General features: G+C 39.6%; 1 protein-coding gene across 1 annotated transcript in view; it reads right to left on the reverse strand.

Moving 5' to 3' along the window:
• MCC (mutated in colorectal cancers) overlaps positions 1-21,001 on the reverse strand; it is a 295,908-nt gene that overhangs the window by 207,067 nt on the left and 67,840 nt on the right. The gene's annotated exons all lie outside the window — the stretch shown is intronic.

The raw sequence follows: 21,001 nt of genomic DNA on the forward strand, positions 1-21,001 counted from the left end.
AACCCACGGGCTCAGGCAATCCACTCACCCCGGCCTCCCAAAGTGCTGGGATTACAGGCTGAGCCACCGAGCCCGGCCTAGTCATCTTCTTAACGGGACACATTCTTTCTTTCCCGGAGATAGTTCCCATTGCCCCTACAGGTGAATGATCTGTAAATGTTTGTCTTCCCCAGCTAACCGTCCTCCTTGAAGGCAGAGCCTACACCTTACAGCCACAGTTCAGTATCATGTCAGGTGCAGAGTAGCCATTCAAAAAATATTAACCAGCTAGATGAGTGTTTACAAGGGATTTTTAAAATAAATATATTTAAAGGCTCTCAATAAAGTTCAGCCATGGTCCCTTGGAAAGCCCATCATTGAATTCATGAAGTTTCTGTTCTTTCACGTTATTGGTTTGGTGGCATGGGTGGCAAAGCAGAATCCCTGTCATGTACTAGCTGTAGGATCTTCAAGTGCCCATGCTCAGAGCCTCAGTTGCTTCAACTATAAAACAAAGGAAATGGGCGGTGTGAAACCAAGAATATGTGCAATATGTTGACCACCTTGTCAGGCAATTTTGGCACTCAATAATAATGCCATCTGTAACTCTTCTGTTGCCCCATGCCCCTGGTTCAAGTCTACTGAACTCTGTTTTAAGTTTTATGGTTTTTGTTTTTGAGTCGGAGTCTCACTCTGCCGCCCAGACTGGAGTGCAGTTGCGTGCTCTCAGCCACTGCAGCCTCCACCTGCTGGGCTCCAGCGATCCTTCTGCCTCAGCCTTTCAAGTAACCAGGAACTACAGGTGCATGCTACTACGCCTGGCTAATTTTTGATTTATTGTAGAGACAAAGTCTCACCAAATTGCCCAGGTGGGTCTCGAACCCATGGGCTCAGGCAATACACTTGGCTTCGCCTCCCAAAGTGTTGGGATTACACGCTGAGCCACCAAGCCCAACCAAACTCTGCTTTTGTATACAAAACAAAAGCTTTGTTTATAAGCTTTGTTTACAAAAACAGAGGGTATGGGGTATTATTATTAATATAGATAAGTTCTTCTGCTCCAAGTACACTGACAATGAACGTGGCTATGATCACCTTAGCTACGTTATAGCATCACACTTTAGCTTTTCTTTTCTTTGAGTTGGAGTCTCACTCTATCACCCAGGCTGGAGTGCAGTGGTACAATCACAGCCACCACAGCTTTGACCTGCTGGGTTCAGGTAATCCTTCTGCCTCAGCCTCCCAAGTAGCAAGAACTATACAGGCACGTGCCTGCCACACCCAGCTGATTTTTTTTTTTTTTTTTTTTTGATTGCAGAGACAAGGTCTCACCATGGTGCCCAGGCTGTTCTCGAAATCCTGAGCTCAGGGAATCCTCTCCCATCTGCTTCTCAAAGTGCTGGGATTATAGGCATGAGTCACCATGTCTGGCTCACACTATAGCTTTTCAGAGCAAGAGCCCTGGTTCAGGTGGTAATTTCATGTTTTAAATAATGAAAACAAGTGGCTGGGTCTACATTAATAATAATTCTTCAAGATAAAAGATTAAACTCTAAAAGAGGAGCCTGACTCTCTCCCCTATAAAGTTTCATCAGTTAAAAAGCAAAAAAAAAGCTGGGCTCGGTGGCTCAGCCTGTAATCCCGCGCCTTTGGGAGGCTGAGGTGAGTGGATTGCCTGAGCCCGCGGGTTCGAGAACCGCCTGGGCAGTGAGACCTCATCTCTACAATAAAGTAAAAAATCAGCCGGGCGTGGTAGCGCTGCCTGTAATTCCGGCTACTTGGAAGGCTGAGGCGGAAGGATCGCCGGAGCCCAGCAGGTCGAGGCTGCGGTGGCCGGGAGCGGCCACTGCACTCCAGTCTGGGTGACAGAGTGAGACTCCAACTCAAAAAAAAAAGAAAAAAAGGAAAAAAGCATTAACGTTCATACTAAATTAAAGCATCAATAAACTGTTCTATCAATTGTCTTTTCCTGATAGAATATACCATAATTTGTTTTTTTAGCTGTAACACATACCCTAGAATATAAGCTACAAGATTTTAAGAGTAGACATTTTGATAATTAAAAAGACAACATTAAGTTGATTTTTTAAGGCTTCATTGTTACAAATATACTATCTTCTAAGCTAATGTATATGTGTGAAGCTTCAACTCTCTTTATATGGGGGCTGGAACAGAGATACTCGAGTTTTGCACATATCAAAAAAAAAAGAGGGAGTCATATCGTTATATTCACCAAAAAGGAAACACACAGACATCCTATCAGTATACTAAAACGTTTGGAGGGGCTGGAACTTGACGGGGGAAGTGGAGTTTCAAGCTAATCAGTGGGAAAACTCTGCTTTCCACCTATGCCCCTAAATTGATACTCCGGCTGCATGACATGACAATGACGGATGGCCAGAGCGCTGCTGTTCATCTTTCGGAGTGAAACCAGAGAATTCAGGCAGAGCCCACTGAGCAGCTCTCATGGAAGTGCTATCCTATCTACTCCCAAGAGAGAAAGGCAATGCTGAGAGGTCAGAAAGGACACGGGCATGTGCGCACACCAGGCCCATATACTCTCCACTTCCAACATTCTCAGGGGCCAGGGCAGTGTGAAGCACAGTGCAAAATGGAATTCCTCAGTATTTTCCATAGCTTGATCTGTCTCACGTTTACCACACACCGTAGTTTAGCTTACAAAGGAGCCACAACTCCTAAGTGAGCCTCTGGCTCCAAGAAGCAGTCAGAAGGACAGCTGGAAGTGGGGCGGAGTGGAGCCCTTCACCTAGCTTCTCTTACTCACCAACACAAGTGGCCCTGCCTTATAACTTTCTGAGCTGTAACAATGAACTCTAAATGTACACTGGGTGTAGGTGTAGTCATACCCTGGCTTTTATTAATTTCATTCTTTTACGTGTCTAACATTTGCCTCTTCCTAAGATTGCTAGTTATTTTTGTCACTGGGCTGATGGGTTGGGGACTGGGCAGAGTTGAATGTCAAGGGCAAAGGGCACTGTGTGATCTGCTGAGTGCCTCTGCTTTCTCCTTCTCATTACTGACATTACCATCCACTCAACCAGGAGGGCAGAAGGTGGGTCAGAATAATCAGTTAAGTGCATTAGGGTTTTCCCCTTCTTCCCTACTAATCTCACGTGGGCAGCTAATGAGACAATGCCCAGAAGTGGAAATGAACTTTATAACACCAAAGTGTGGGTGCATTTCAATTTAAGCAAGTCAAAAAAGTAAAAAAACAAAAACAACAAAACACAATACCCCACAATCCAAATAATTTTGGGAGCTAGTTTTTCACATTACAAATGAACTCACTATAGGCTTTTAAAATAAATGCCCTCTCAGGCATTTAATCTGTTCAAAAGTCTTGGATTTGCACACAATACTGGCAATATCTGTTGTACAAGTTAAGATATACTCAGACATGAAAAAACTAGTTTTAGATGTTTTTGTTATGTTAAAAAATAAAAAATGTAAATTAATAACTGTCCTTCAAAATAGAATGGAAAACATAATAAGAATGGCTTTTGAAAAAACCTAGAACTAAGATTATCCAAGGAAATTCTCAACATATTACGAATAATAGGTAATCCATGTTTTGCTTTGTTTTTGAGGGAGTAGGGAGTAGAGAGTTTAAAAAAAAAAGTTTAAAAAAATCTTGTATAACAGAAAGATGCAGTTAAAAAAAAAAAAAAAAAAAAAGCAGTTTTCAAACTGTTCTCTGCCTCCTGAAAGTGTTTACAGGTTTCTACAAACAATAAAATATTTGCTGTCATTTCCAGAATAAAATGCCTGAGGAGAGATAACCAGTTTGTTGCTTTTTATCTTTTTGGTTGTTTTAAAGCTCTGAAGATTTCATTTTGAACAAAGAGTTCTGTTACCAAGTAGGTGTGGAAACTCTTGCTTGGGAGGTGCCGTGCAGTCTTTGTACACAGGAAGGTTAGAGGAAACAGCCTTTGGCAATGCATTCTGGAGGCCTTTCCTGGGGTACTCTTAACTCCTGTGAGGACTTCCAACAGCAAGTTGCTAGCATTAAGAATCAGCAATTAATATTCAATGATCAACTGCTATGTTTAATCATACATATATGTAGAAATGGTTTTAACATTTTTTAAAGTTTATTTAAAGAAATGTGCTGTCAAAACAATACCTCAAAAATAGGTGATTTTGAATTATATTAGTAATAGCATATCATTGATACTCATATAGTCATTGCTTTAAAATTTTAATAGGGTCCCAGCTGGGGGACAGAATACTTATTTTATATTATAGTATATTATACTTATTTTCTCTACTTTTGTATATGGCTCAAAACTTCCATAATAAAGTGAGGTTTGTTTTTTAAAGTCCCAACAGGCCAGAAACTATGTTAAAGACTAAACTTCATGTCCTGCTACCACAGTCCAGAAGGTTTAGGGCTGCCATGATGAGGGAACTGATTGGTCTTCAAGCAGTCAACCTGACCTTTAGAATAACTCCCACTGATGTCTTTCCTACTCCATTTTCTATTGTATAACACAGTCTTCTGCAAGACACCACCCGCCAGGTATGTATAAATGGAGCTCATCACATCTTCTTGTCAGTGATTGAAATAATGCCAACTCGCCTTACTTTTTTTTTTTTTTAAAAAAAACCTTTTACTGCATTTCTTTTCACTTGTAGGCTCTAAAGATAATATACGAATCCAAAGACAAAGTGTCTATAGTCATTTCCAGCAGAAGTACAGATGTGCATTGTTAAGCAGAATCAGACATAGTGAAAATAATCTGTACTGGGTGTTTATCAGGTTTCCTTAAAATAAGAAAAAATTCATTGTCATCTTCTTTCTGAATCAGGCAGAAGGATAAACTAGAGTGGCACTGTGACTTGGAGAAAGTGTCTGCCAAATAGAATTAATTAACAGGCAAGCTAATAAAAGCAAAGATGTTTCATGTAAAGGTTAGCACTACAGCATCAATCTAGGTTCTAGAACTCTTAGAGTCCCTGTTTATTCACCTAGAAAAAGTTAAGTTGGCCTCATATGACCTAAAGCCCTCCTCAGCATAAAGCTGTACAAGTCTAAAGAGGTTCTATCAAAGCTGAAAACCAGTTCTATTTTCATCTTTTTTCCCCCAGAAACCAGTTTAGTAAAGACAAGAAAATAAACATTGGATTAGTTTAAAAGGAAAAGTAGTCTACCTAAATTTGAATAAATGAAGCTCATTAGACTATATCATATATAGTAGTTCTTCACAGATTTTTCCTCTCCCTTACTTTTTTTTTTTTTTTTTTGAGTTGGAGTCTCACTCCGTCGCCCAGACTGGAGTGCAGTAGCCACTCCCGGCCACTGCAGCCTCAACCTGCTGGGCTCTGGCGATCCTTCCGCATCAGCCTTCTAAGTAGCCGGAATTACAGGTGCACGCTACCACGCTCGGCTGATTTTTGATTTATTGTAGAGATAAGGTCTCGCCAAGTTGCCCAGGCGTCTCACTCTGTCACCCAGAGTTGCATGAATGCAGTGCCATAATAATGGCTCACAGCAGCCTCAACCTTCTGGGCTCAGGTGATCCTCCATCCTCAGCCTCCTCAGGATCTGGGACTACAGGTATGAGCCACCATCCCCGGCTAATTTTTAAATTTTTGTAGAGATGAGGTCTTGCTATGTTCCCTACACTGGTCTTGAACTCCTGGGTTCAAGCAATCTTCCCTCTTTGGCTTCCCAAAGAGCTGAGATAGGAGACATGAGCTACCATGTCCAGCCTCCCTACATTATTTTAAAAGAAATTCACTGCAAGAAATAATTACCAAACACCTAGTATAAGTAAGCATGCATTCTAGCCAAAGGACAAGACCAAAGATATATACCATGGGTGCCAAAAAAATGCATACACATTTTAGGAGATGTCATCTATGTATTAATTTTAGTTCACCGTAATCAGAAGTGTCTAGATGCTGATGGTAACCACTTTGAGCACCTCTTGTAATTGCAGAAGTCAGATGTGACTTATATTCATCTTTTGTTATGGGTACACATTGAGTATTACAATATTAATACAGTTTTTCATTTCTTAAGATGTGTATACTTTTTTTTGGCACCCTCTGTATATAATCTTTTTTCCCTTCAGCTAGTCAAAGTACTTTACATTTCTACAAGACTACAGTGGAAACATATGTACAATAAACAGTACATACTTAAAGTATATAATTAGAAAATTTTTTCATGGTCTCCATGAAACCATCACCACAATCAAGATAGTAAATATCCCATATCCACCATCCCCTGCCCCTTCCTAATCCTCCTTCCTGCCTTTCTCCCCAATCTCAGGCAATCACTTTCTGTCACTATAGTTTGCATTTTCTAGAATTTTATATGCATAGACTCACATACTCTGTACTCTCTTTTGTCTGGCTTATTTCAATCAGCACAATTATTTTGAGAGCCATTGAAGCTTTTGCATGTATCAATAGTTCATTTCTTTTTATTGTTGAGTGGTATTGATTGAATGGATATACTACAGTTTATCCATTCAGTTGATGATGAACATCTGAGCTGCTCTCAGTTTTTGGCTGTTGCAAACAAAACTGTTATGAACATTTGTTTACAGGAGTTTGGTATGGCTGAGTGATGTAGTAGTTACATGTTTAACTTTAAGAAACTATCAAACTGTATAAAGTGGTCACACCAGCAGTATATCAGAATTTCAGTTTCTCCTCGTTCACACAGATATTTGTCACATTCAGTATTTTTCATTTTACCTGTTCTAGTCATAGTGGTATCTCACTGTCCAATGTCTAATGATCAGAGCATCTTTTTACCTACCTGCTATCTGTCCTAATTGAAGTGTCTGTTCAAATCTTTTACGTATTCATTAAACCAGTTGTTTTGTCTTTGTATTACTGAGTTATAAGAGTTCTTTATGCATTCTGGATACAAGTCCTTTGTCATATATGTTTTACAAATATTTTCTTCCTGTGATTTGCTTTTTCATTTTTCTTACCAGTGTTTTTTGAAAAGCAAAACTATTTATTTTAATGAAGTCTGACTTATTGACTTCAGGATTGTTTTGTATTTAAGAAATCTTAAATTAAGAAATTCAAACACAAGTATAATATTTTGTGTTTTCTTCTAGACGTTTTAAAGTTTTAGCTCTTATATTTACATGAATGATCCATTTCAAATTCATTTTTGTATATATGTGAGGTAAGGAGGTGGTAGTTATGGTTTTTGTTTTGCAATTGTTCTGGCACCATTTGTTGAAAAGATTTGTTTTTCTCTATTGAATTGTCTTGGTATCTTTGTCAAAAATTGTGTGGGTCTATTTCTGGATTTTCTGTTATGTTCTGTCTCCCTTAATGCTAATGTCACATTGCTTTGATTATTGTAATTTATAATAAGTCTTGAAATTAGGTATTATATGAGGAGGGGGACTGAAAAAAACTCAGAGTTTTTTTTTTTTTAATTGTGTATTTATTCTTACATGCTTAAACTTCAGCCACTTTCAAAGTTCTCTCCATTTGATGTAATACACCTACTGAGATGTTTTTGCCACTGCTCAAAACAGTTTTTGAACTTGCCAACTTTGATGCTTTTTGGTGCTTTTGTCGTTTTTGGTTTCATCTGTTCCATATTGGCAAAACATTTCCCTTTGAGGATTTTTTTATTTCATCCAGGGAAACAAAAAAAAAGTCACATGGGGCAAGAATGGGTGAACAGGGAAAGTGGAGCACATAAGTCATGCTGTTTTTGGTCAAAACTGCTGAACACACATTGCAGTGCAAACAGGGGTGCTTGTAACATTGTGAAATGGGCAAAGGCAATGAAATAATTATTTTTTTTTGAGTTGGAGTCTCACTCGGTCACCCAGGCTGGAGGGCAGTGACACGCTCCCAGTCACTGCAGCCTCTACCTGCTGGGCTCCTGCGATTCTTCTGCCTCAGTCTTCCAAGTAGCTGGAACTACAAGCACATGCTACTACGCCCAGCTAATTTTTGATTTACTGTAGAGACAAGGTCTCGCCAAGTTGCCCGGCTGGGTCTCGAACCCGTGGGCTCAGGCAATCCTCTCACCTTGGCCTCCTAAAGCGCTGGGATTACAGACTAAGCCACTGAGCCTGGCCATGAAAGAATTTTTTTAAATATTCATTGAAGCCAAATGCAGCCTCTCACAACTAGCTGGTATAATGATGCTGATGGGTTCCTAGAACACTTACCTAGCAGTGGAAGCCTGTACTACAAGGAGCCTGCCTTCCAAAAAATAATTCTTGTTTTCTTTGGGTCCCTCCTCTGTATATTATCCAAGTTCATTTTTCTTTTTCTAAGTTATTTTAGCTAGTCAAAGTACTTTACATTTTCACGTGAATTTTTGAATGAGCTTGTCAATTTCTACCAAAATGTTTAAGACATAATTGAATCTATAGATGAAGTGGGAGAATTTATATCATAGCAACGTTGAGTCTTCTGACCTATGAACATGGCAGCTTTCTCCATTTATTTAGATCTTCTCTCACTTCTTTTAGCAATGTTTGTATTTTTCAGTGTACTGATCTTGCATGTCTGTTGTGAAATTTATCTCTAAGTACTTCATTTTTTTATGTGACTGTGATAGTCTTTAAATTTCAATTTTTGATTGTTCATTGCTAGGATACAGAAATACAACTGATTTTTCTATATTCTCTTTGTATTCTGTTAACCTTGTTAAATTCACTTATTAGTTTTAGTATTTTTTTTGTAGATACTGTAAGATTTTCTACATAGTGATGTGGTTTGTGAATAAAAGTTTTATTTTTTGCTTTAGATTTTGATACCTTTTTTTTGTTTTTCCTTGCCTTACTGCACTGGCTAGAACATCTAGTGCAATGTTGAACAGACGTGGTGAGCACACACACGCTTATATTTTTTCCAGTCTTAAGGAAGAGATACATTCAGTCTTTGTTATGTTATTAAAAAGATGTTAGCTGTGGGTTTTTCCATAGCTTCCTACTGTCTGGTTGAGAAAGTTCCCTCTTTTCACAATTTCCTGACAGATTTTGGTTTGTTTTTTTCATATCATGAATGCAAGTTGGAATTTCTCAATTCTTTTTCTATATTTATTAAAATCATCTTATTATTTTTTCTCCTTTAATCTGTAAATATGGTGAATTACACTGATTGATCTTTGAACACAGAACAAGCCTTATATTTCCAGGATAAATCCTACTTGGTCATCATGCATTATAATTTTTATATACTGAGTTTAATTTGCTAAAATTCTTTTAAGTTTTTACATCTATGCACACAAATACTGCTCTGTAGTTTTCTTTTATTGAAATATCTTTTCTGATTTTGGTATTAGAGCAATCCTGGCCTTATAGAATAAGTTCATAAGTATTCCCTCTACTTCAATTTTTTTTTAGAATAATTTATATAGAGTTGGTATTATTTCTTTCTTAAATGAATCCACCAGTAAATCTAGGTCCTATCTTTAGTCTAGTAACATCCAAAGTCATAGAGCCAAGTATAACACATTTATCATATGTTAAATGTATAACAGGATAAAAATACATTGGTAAAGGAATGCACAGGAAGGAGAGATTCTTACTTCAAATCATATTTTTAAATGGCACATAATCCTGTTGTTTGACTTATTTTGATACGTTGTAAACATTCTGTTAGGAGTTGAGAACACAAAGATGACCAAGGTGCATCCTCTGTCCTCAAGGAGACCATCACACCCAGTACAGTGCCAGAGAGAAGATATTCATGGAAAAAAAGAACACGACCCTGGAGTAGAGTCTTCAAGGAAGATCCCCTGGGTATGATACCTGAGGCAATCAGAGACTGCAATGAAGGTAAGGGCTCCTCCACCCATCACTGCAGCTCAGTGCCTAGGACCCTGATATGTTTCTGCAAATGAAGGGTGAGTGGGCTTCGCCAGGCTAAGTGTGAGGAAGTCAAAGCATGTATTCCAGGCAGCCAGGACTTCACTAGCAAGGGCAGTGACATAGGTGTAAAAATAGGACACATAAGAGACACTACGAGCTGTCAGGACAGCTCCAAGTGACACAGAGAGTACAAGAGGATAGGGCTGGGAGGCAGGCAGGAGACTTATTGTGGAAGGTGTCCTGTGCCTGGAGTTGGGCACTGAGAGCAGCAGTTGCCAGGACTTGCTGACCCTTATACATGTTCTGTTTGTGAAACAATTGGATTAACTATCAAAGTTTAAAACTATGATATCAAATCAAATTTGGATTTTTGTCTTAAGAACATCTGGCCATACAGAATACATGATCCCCAGAGTTGAAAAGCACCTGTCTGCCTTGGAGTCCTCCAGTTCACCCAAGTCCCAAGCCATCCGGGGTCCTGGAGAGGTGCTCAAGTTTGTGGAACTGTTAGATAAAATCGCTTTAGTGATAGTGCCAAGCCGCTAACTGGTGGCAAGTGACAGGGACAGGATAAGAGAAGAAGCAAGTAGTAACTGGAGAGGAGGAGGGGCTAACTGAAAATTTTTACTTAAAGGATTAAATGGAAATTCAATAAAGGGCAAGGAAGAGGGAGGAGTCAAAGTTCCTAGCTTAGGGCACAGAATAGCAGAGCCACCAAGAAGGGCAGAAATGAAATTGGTAAACTGGTTAGGGTCAGGGTTGGGGGCACAGGGACAGAGAAAGTGATACCTCATTTGTTCATAGCTTTGTTTCTATTACCTGGCTGTAGATTTGACATTTAACCAACAAGAATTTCATTTTCAGTATATCTAACCTGAAAACTAGCACTCCCCCAAGCCTTCTGTCTACGTCCTAGCATGTCCCTTATGCCTCTCTGCCAAGGACTGAGGCCTTTCTGGGTGAGACACAAATTGCTTGCTCCACTGCCACACCATCCAGCAGAGCTTCCTGAGGACTTGCTATGTATTATACACTATTTTAGGTCTTCCACAAACAGTAATTCAAGGGATACTCATGGCAATTCTTGGGGTAGGTACTACTAGATAGTTTTTATAGTGAATATGTGCAAACTATTTTTCCTTATACCAAGTCTAAATTGGGGGGGGGGACCCTGAAACTGAAAATGCCTGTTTTCCTCAGAAGAATTGTCCTCATCTTTAAGCATTTTCTAATAGCAGCAGAATCTCTTAACATCATTGTGGTAAGATCAGAAGCCTGTAAAGGCTCCCAGACTCAGTAAACAGTATGTTTTTTTCTGTGCAAATTCCAAAAGTATCACCACTAATCCAAACAATAGCTCCTCAAATGGGAGTAAATAGAGGAAAAACCTCAACTGAAAGGTCACAGAAGGACTTTCCTAAAGTACAAATAATGGCCATGTGTGGTTGCTACTAACTTCAAATCTTTTACAGATGTAGTAAGTCTACATTCACACTTCCTTTCGTAGAGATAAGCCCACCAGGGAATACAGATGCGACTCCTTAGGAAAAGCCTCTGTCGGAGAAGCAATTACATAGGACAGATGGGCTGAAAATGAACAAGAGGTGTTATATAGACCATGGTCTGAGATATGGAGACAGGATGTAAGGATGAAGGAACAGTGACCCTGTTCCCAGTTTAGAGTCAGTTTAGAAATAAAAGGAAGAGGCTGAAGAATGAGGCCACGTCCGGAGGGGCCAAACAACAACTGATATCTCTGTGTAATACTTTATTAATCCCCTAAAGCCTTTATTCATTGCCTTACTAGGTGATAACCCCTGAGTGGGTATATCCAGAATCGTACACAAAGTAGAAAATGTCAACATTACAACGCTGGTTATTATCTTCATTTTGATCTGAACCTAGGTACGACGCTAAATTGTGTGTTTCCCCCTATATTCCACTGAACTAATATTATCAATGAATTTCCTTCTAAAGCTGCCCCCAAACTGTTCTGACAGCCCAACTTAAAGATCTCAGTTCCAAAACACCCCAGGCAGTTGCCGTTTAGACTCTGCTGCCATGTGGAATTGCTCTCCCTCTAAGAGCTCAAGGTCAAGATATCTACCCCTCTTCAACCTAAACCTCTTGACCACCTTCACTTTCCCCCCTATCCCCCCACTCCCTAGAAAGTTAAATCCAGGCAGTCAATGAATGTTGTGGAATTTGATGAAATTCTCCCATTTACTCTCCCTGGATACTAACCCTCATACAGCCTGAACTCAAAGAGCACTTCATGAATATCAAGCCCCATGGAGTCCTTCACTTCACTGATACTTTAACACAATTATAGGGAGGGGATGGGTATCGTACCCCAGGGAATATATACCAGGCACTCTCTCTGTTCCTGGTTTCACTGATGTGTGCCAGACAGTTACAGACATACGCTCACTGGCATTCCAGGAAGCAGTGAGAATCACAGAATATTACAGCTAGAAAGGATATTAGATGATCACATCTAATGTCTTAACTTTAATGACAGAGAAACCAAGGTTAAAGTGACAGAGCTGGCAGATGGTATAGTCTGTACTAACACAGAGAATCTTCCTAGAGGGAAAAGGTTTTATTGAGATAAAATAAATTTTATAGGGTAGAATAGAAGGGCTAGGATAGTACCAATAAGCAATGCCTCTGAGTCCCTCACAAGGAACTGTTGTAACTAGAAAGGCAAGAGCCATGATGGAGAAAAATGAGATGTGCTCAAATTTTAGTTTGTAGGCAATAGGAAGCCCATGAACACATCTGTACAGGGAAGCAACGAGATGAAAGGGCTGGAGAGAATGTTCTGGCACCATGCACAGAACAAAATCAGGCTTTCAAATGACGGCTTTCATTTGCAAATTAAATTTCAAATGCTACCACCTTTGCAAGTAACTAACAATTTAGTTTCAAGATCTAGGGTTATTAAACTACCATTTTAGAAGAAAAGATGCTACAATTGAAATAATTTCCATATACTTCTTGGGAGTCTTAAGCTAGCTGAACACTTTCTTAAACCAATAATGAACAATAATCCCTAAAATGCTAAAAATTTATCTCTGAGTTGTAAAATTATGGGTAATTTTAATTTTTAGAATTCTAACTTTAAATTGTTTTTCTTTGTGGTATTATTTGTCATCAGAGAGGAAAGCCTTATACGATAATCTTGAAGCGGAGAGACCTGAGTTCAAAGTCTATCTCTGCTACTAACCAGTTGAGTGAGGTTGCTTTAATTATCTTAATAATGGTTTTCACATCTAAAAAATGGGGATAACTCTACCTGACTTGCGTACTGTAGTGAAAATTAGTAAGACTGTATATCCTGTTATTTGATAAGGATGAAGCAATGTAGTTATGTCAGAAATATTTAACAGTAGCAGCAACACTCAGTGTCAGTTTTCCTTTCACTTTTTAAAAGTGATATGGCAACGTATTTCTAAAAAGGACGAATTAGGTCACTTTATTTAGCAATAGAACACTACAAAACTTTGGATGGCTTACAAAAATTGTCCATAATATTTCTCTAGATACAGTTTGGTCTCTTGCAATTGTCTCTGCTCATTATCCTATTTCTAAGGCAACTGCTATCAATGGTATCCCACTACCATCCTCAAAGAATAAATTTCACATTATCTCCATTGCATCAGAAAATATAAGAATGTTCGACTTTGTCAAATAATCTGGTACCAAGTACTATAAGTAGTATATAACCATACCTCAGATAACTCAGACATCCATTTTCCAAATATTTCACTCCTGAAGTGAATCATATTTTACAGTAACTCAGATTACCCACACAGTGACTTCCAGATAGGGAACATGGTTCCCAAATTTCAGCTCCTGTCCTATAGCTGTGAGGCTTACTTACTCACATAACTAATATTTGTACTTTAAGAAAATGTGGTTATAGAATAGCATCGCCTCTATTTTTTAAAATCTTTAAACAAAGACCACATTACATGTTTTTGTAGACAGTCAAATTTAAGCAGGTCTAGAGAAAACTACTGAGGTAGGTTATAAAATTTTTCATGAGCAGGATTCAAATCTTATAGTACTTCTGTAAAACCATCACAGCTATAAAGTAAGAAGTAGATGTCAAACACATTCCACTCCTACCATAAAAGTCAAGTAGGCTGGGTGCAGTGGCTCAGTTTGTAATCCCAGCTCTTTGGGAGGCGAAGGTGAGCCTGAGCCTGGGGGTTCAAGACCAGCCAGGGCAACTTGGTGAGACCTCATCTCTACAAATAAATCACAAAAACTAGCCAGGCGTGGTGGTATGCATCTGTAGTTGCAGCTACTTGGAAGGTTGAGGCAAAAGGATCGCCTAAGCCCAGCAGGTCAAGGCTGCGGTGGCCTTGTGTGTGCCACTGCACTCCGACCTGGGCAATAAAGAATGAGACTTAAACTCAAAAAAAAAAAAAAGTCAAGTAAAAGGCAGTCTCCTTTTCCCTATATGATCTATTATTTTCCATTATTCATTCCCACTTGTTTTTAGTACTTGTTATGAACATCCTAACGGTAAAGAGAATCTGTAAGGAAGACTGCACATCAACTATTGGTCTGATCTTTTATCCTTGGCCCAACATACCCTCCTGGTTAAAGGCTGGTCTAATCTAACAAAAACCAGGTATTAAGCACAACAGATGATTCTAGGCCACTTACAATGAAACCTCAGGTTATACCCTTAAATTAAACCCAACAGACCAGAGAATTTGTCTACTCAAGTATTTGTTGAATGAACAAACTTATTTCCAAGTCTAAGTCATTAAGATCACAAGGGGACAACTTTTAAACATTCTAAATAAGCATAGGCCTGCTATGGCTTGAATATAATTTGTTCCCATCAAATTCATATTGAGGCTTAATCCCCAACGTAATGGTGTTCAGAAATGGTGGGAATTTTAAGAAGTATTTGGGTCATGAGGGACCGACTCTCATGAAGGGACTAATGCTATCTTGCAGGAGTGAGTGAGTTCTCGCTTCAAACAGGACTAGATCAGTTACTGCGAGAGTGGGTTGTTATAAAACAAGGTTGCCCCTCGTGTGTCGTCTCTTCTCTTTCCACTTCTCTGCCATGTTACGACAGCAGCACGAGGCCCTCACCAGAAGCCAACAAGATGTGGCTGTCGGAACCTGGACCTCCCAGCCTCCCAAGCTGTAAGCCCCCATCACCCCCCAAAAAACTTTTATTTATAAATCACTCAGTCTCAGGCATTCTGTTATAGCAGCAGAAAACAGACTAAGATAGTGCCCAATCCAGAGTCCAAGTGTATAGATCTGAAAGCTGTTAAAAATACAAAATTAAAATAAACCAAAAAACTCCCAGAGATCAGCTGCATTTGGAAATCATTGCTGAAATGAAAAACCTGACCTTCCTAGATTTTGATAAATTGTCTCACGCAGGATAGGAATGATTTGAGGACAGAAGCGGCCACATTCCAGGTCTACCTCAGCCAGAATGGTGGTTACCAAGCAGCTGGCTGTTCACCTGAAGCCTCTTCATTTTCCCAATGAAGGTTCCATTATCTTTTTGCTTCAATGTTATGCAATTACTAGGAGATCTCTTAATCTCCTCAAATGCCTGACTATATAAAAAAAAAGATGCCTCAATTATTTCTCCCAACTGGAATGTAAAATTCCCCTTAGCCAAATTTGGGACAATTTAATTATCAAACTGAATGGCAGTAATAGATTATAACATACTGAATATAAAAAATTCATGAATTTATACTGATAGTAAAAAAGATTTTAAAACAGGAGAGACAGAAGGGAAAGCATTTGTGGAAGAATATCCACTAATAAATATGGGAAAAAGTAATATAAAAAGGAAAACTGCCATTTTTACAACCACCATAGAAACTGATTCAGGCAGAAATCATGAACAGGTATTGGAACAACTGGGTCCAAGATTTTAGGGAAATAGGATAAGCACAGAGTCTCAAAGTATCTCTTGAGAGCTTTTACCACAAAAGGAAGTCTTTACAATAGTGAAATTTGGTGGATACCAGCTCAACCTAGCGATCCAAATTGGTATCACCAATCATAAAGCAAAATGACAGGCTTCTACTGATGTGGCAGACTAAGAGGCACCTGTGTTATATGCCTGCCTAAAATATTTTCTTATGATTAGACTCAGACAAACCAAACTGAGGGACATCCTGCTAAACATATAGCCTGGATTCTTCAAAATGTCAAGTCATGAAAGGACAACAAAAGCTGGGGAATGACAGTATGTTCTAGATTAAAGGAGACTAAGGAGGCATGACAACTACATGCAATTAAGGAACTTGGATCCTGGATTTTTTTAAAAAAGTTACAAAGAGCATCGTTGGGGCATCTTGGGAAATCTGAACATGGACTCCATATTAGGCAATAGTACTGTCTCACATTGTATTTTCTGAAATTAATACTTGTATCAAGGATATGTAGGTCAATGCCTTTGTTCTTAGAAGATATACTCTGAAGTATTTAAGGCATGAAAGGGTCATGACATCTATGACTAATTCAAATAATTCAAAAAAAACTTTTTATAAACATAGGTGGAGATAAAACAAATGCAGCAAAATGTTAGGGTGAAGGGTATACAGATGTTCCTAAGAGCTCATGCCTGCAACTCTTCTGAAGGTTTGATTTTTTTAAAAAAACCTGTAATATATACAGCTAGAATTTTTTTTCTTTGTTTCAGGGTTTCATTCTGTCACCCAGGCTGGAGTTCCCATGATCGCAGATCACGGTAGCCTCGAACACCTGGACTCAAATAATCCTCCTGACTCCGCCTCTTGAGTAGCTGAGACTACAGGTGATGCTATCACACTTGGCTAATTTTTTAAATTGCTTCGTAGAGATGAGGTCTCACTATGTGGCCTAGGCTGGTCTCAAACTCCTTGGCTCAAGCAATCCTCCTACCTTAGCTTCTCAAAGTGCTGGGATTACAGGAATGAGCCATGGCACCAACAGCTAAGGTTTTTTAACAGAGAGAAAATAAAATTATCCAGGAGGACATAGAAAATTACTAAGAACCAACGTAACTACTAAAAGTAGTACAGAGGCTGAGATCGGTGGCTCAGCCTGTAATCCCCCGCTTTGGGAGGCCAAGGTGAGTGAACTGCCTGAGCCCGTGCATTCGAGACCCACCTGGCCAACTTGGCGAGACCTCATCTCTACAATAAATCAAAAATTAGCCGGGCGTGGTAGCGCACGCCTGTAGTTCCAGCTACTTGGAAGGCTGAGGCGGAAGGATCGCCGGAACCCAGCAGGTCAAGGCTGCAGTGGCCTGGAGCAGCCACTGCACTCCACTCTGGGTGACAGAGTGAGACTCCAGCTCAAAAAAGAAGAAGAAAAAAAGTAGTAACAGATTGGGTGCGGTAGCTCAAGCCTATAATCCCAGCACTTTGAGAGACTGAGGTGAAGGGACTGCCTGAGCCCACAAGTTCAAGAACAGCCTGGGCAATTTGCTGAGACTTCATCTTTACAATAAATAAATAATTGAATGAATAAATTAGCCAAGCATGGTAGTGTGTGCCTATAGTTCCAGCTACTTGGAAGGCTGAGGCAGAAGGATTGTCTGAGCCCAGCAGGTCGATGCTGGGGTGGCCATGAGTGTGCCACTGCACTCCAGCCTGGTGATGGAGTGAGACTCCAACTCAAAAAAACAAACAAACAAACAAAAAAAGGTAGCATAACATAATGTATTCTCATAATCTTTGCAGGAAAAAAGGATCCAAAGTCTATTGATTGACTTAAATATTTATTAAGAACCTACCAGTATTATTCTGACTGCCAAAACAAAACAAGTTCCCGCTTTTTGCAACTTCGACTTTCAGAGGACATTAAAAAACATTTTATACACATATACACATGTGTATATAAACATATTTTTTCCTCCAGATGGTGTCAGGGAATACAGGGAGTGGAGAAAGGGATAAGAAGGAAGTTGCCGTATGTATAGAGTGGTCCAAAAGGCCTCACTTATAAGGTGACATGTGAGCAGGGACCTATAGTAAACCATGTTCCTGGGGAAAGTATGGCCCTGAAAAGTCATTGGCATGCTAGAGGAACAGCAAGGTGACCAATGTATCTGGAGCAGCAAGAATGAGGGGGAAGTAGTAGGTGGTAGTAGGGCTAGGATTTAGATCACATAGGGCCATATAGCCACTTTTAGGACTCTGAGGCTTTTATACTGGATGCCATGGAAAGAGTTTTGATCAGAGGAATAACACAAACTGACATTTTATTTTATTTATTTATTTTTTGAGTTGGAGTCTCACTCTGTTGCCCAGACTGGAGTGCAGTGGCCGCTCCCAGCCACCACAGCCTCGACCTGCTGGGCTCCGGCGATCCTTCCGCCTCAGCCTTCCAAGTAGCCGGAATTACAGGCATGCACTACCACGCCCGGCTGATTTTTTGATTTATTGTAGAGATGAGGTCTTGCTGCCCAGGCGGTTCTCGAACCCGCAGGCTCAGGCAATCCACTCACCTCAGCCTCCCAAAGGCGCGGGATTACAGGCTGAGCCACCGAGCCCGGCTCAAACTGACATTTTAAAAGAATCACTGTGGTGAGAACAGACTGCAGAGGGCAGATGCAAAGAGACCCGTTGTAACAAGACACAAATGTGCAAACAGAGACGGGTGATACAGGTGGCAGTGACTTGGCTGTGGGTGCAGGAACTAGCGGTCAGATTCTGGACAGTTTTTGCAAGTGGAAGCAATATAATTTGGTGACACATTGGCTGTGGGGTGTGAGGAAGAAGAATCAAGAAACACACCAATGTTCTTAGCCAGAGCAAATGGAAGGATGGGATTGGCATTTATATATGTGGGAAAGAATGTGAGTTCGTAGAGTTTGGTTTTAGAAAGTTTAGTTTGAAATACCTATTAAACATACAAGCAGGCCAGGTGTGGGGGCTCATGCCTATAATCCCAGTACTTTCAGAGGCAGAGGTGGGAGGACTGCTTGAGGCTAGGAGTTCGAGACCAGTCTGGGCAACACAGTCTCTATAAAAAAATTAAAAAATTAGCCAGGTGTGGTAGCATATACTGTAGTCCCAGCTACACTGGAGGCTGAGGCAGAAGGAGGCTGAGGTTGTGGTGAGCTGTGACTATGCCACTGCACTCTAGCCTGGGCGACAGAGATACCAACTTAAAATAAATAAATAAAATAAACATATAAAGATGAAGAGGCAGATAATAGGAATCTAGAATTAGAAGAAAGGCTTGGACTGACAGTGTGGACTTAGAAGTCAGTGTTTGGATGGCTTTTACAGCTATGACACTGGATAAGAGTTGGGAAAATGGTGCATTAGGACACCCTAACATGATGGCTGGGAAGGACAGAAGAATTAGCACAGGAGACCAAGAGGGGATGGCCAGCAAGGCAGAGAAAAGCCAAAAGATGGCAGCGTCCTGGGCACACTGTTTCATCTGACCTAAATGCCTATGTAAAGTGCTCAGAAATGGAAAAAAAAAAAAATCCAAAAAACTGTTTATTCTTTTAGGGAGTATAAAGTTAAATACCCTGTAAGTAAATACTTAACAATGACTAACAACAATCAGAAATTGCAATGAGAGATTTTTTCAAGCCCCTAATATTGTAAAATATTAGTGATTTTAATCAACACAAATGGAAAAGTAAACTTAAAAAAAAAAAAAAAACTACACCCGTAATCCTAGCATTTTGGGAAGCTGAGGCAGGAAAATTGCTTGAGGCCAGGAGTTCAAGACCAACCTGGGCAACATAGTGAGACTCCGCCTCTACCTAAAAAAAAAAAAAATTAGTCAGGCATGATGACACACGTCTGTAGTCTCAGCTACTCAGGAGGCTGAGGTGGGAGGACTGCTTGAGGCTGCAGTGAGCCATGATCATGCCACCGAACTTCAGTCTGGGCAACAGAGTGAGACCCTAACTCAAAAAAAAAAGAAAGAAAAAAAAGAAAATTTCTCAGGTCAGCAAAAGTGATCCTTGTGAGGATTACAGGCCCAGTTCAACCTTTTCTAATGCTCTCTGCAATGGTCTGGACACAATACCTTGGACAGGTCTAACTAGTAACTTCTCTCTATTTTGCAGTTACAGTCAGGCACTGCGTAACAATGTTTTGGTCAAGGACAGCTGCATACATGGCAGTGGTTCCAAAGGAATATAATAATGTATTTTGACTGTACCTTTTCTATGTTTAGATATGCTTAGATATACAAATACCATTGTGCTACAGCTACCCACAGTATTCAGTAAAGTAACATGCTACACAGGTTTGCAGACTAGAAGCAGTAGGCTACACCATCTAGCTGGCATGTTTAGTAGACTAGACCACCTAGATGTAAGTATACTCTATGGTGTTCACACAACTAAATTACCTAATGATGCATAAGTAATGCATGACTGTATCAAATGTGCCACATTTATTCTCTCTAGTTAATTCACAAAGGATGAAAGCAAATTCAAGTCTTCTCACCACCTCAATAATTCTCAGTCTTCAGTCAAGAAGATGTTAAACAGTATAGTATAAAAATGGTCATCATATAGTTACACTGTCCAATTCTTTTTCCTACTAAATTAGGACAGCAATAAGATTTTTAAAAAACTGTTACTGGGTTTTAAAACTTGCTTTCATCATTTAAAAATATCTTCATTAAAAATTCAATGTGAAGTCTCTCTTAAGTGAGCTTGCACATCAATGTCCTTGAAATATGACTCTCAGGTAGTACAATTTTAGACAACACAAGGCAGGGGGAAAATTCACATCTCATACATAAACAACACAGAACACACACTGTATTTTCAGAAACTAATCAATGTGCTATCACAAATGTTAATAAGAGGGCCCTAATCAAATTCTTACATGCAACATTGCCCATTTTATCATTCCTTCTAGCACAGTGAGCTGAAAGCTATATTACCTTGACATTTCTTCCTTTGAGAGTATTTCACACTGCCTTTCCAATTTTGCAAAGTTATACTCTGATCCAACAAGAATTAAAGAACATCCAAAGCAGAAAGTCTACCCAAAGCAGAAAGAACATGTTAATGTAGCCCAACTTGGAAACAGGTTTACTCTTCCTCTTCTTTGAAAGATACAAGTTAGTATGCAGATTTGCAGGTATAAGTATGAATATTTGGTGCAATGAGGGAAGAACCCTGGTGTCCATTTCCACCTCAGTTATATGAACCTGGTTGT

Source organism: Carlito syrichta, unplaced genomic scaffold (genome assembly GCF_000164805.1).
Source record: "Carlito syrichta isolate Samal-C Ts95f unplaced genomic scaffold, Tarsius_syrichta-2.0.1 Scaffold302431, whole genome shotgun sequence".
Lineage (NCBI taxonomy): Eukaryota > Metazoa > Chordata > Mammalia > Primates > Tarsiidae > Carlito > Carlito syrichta.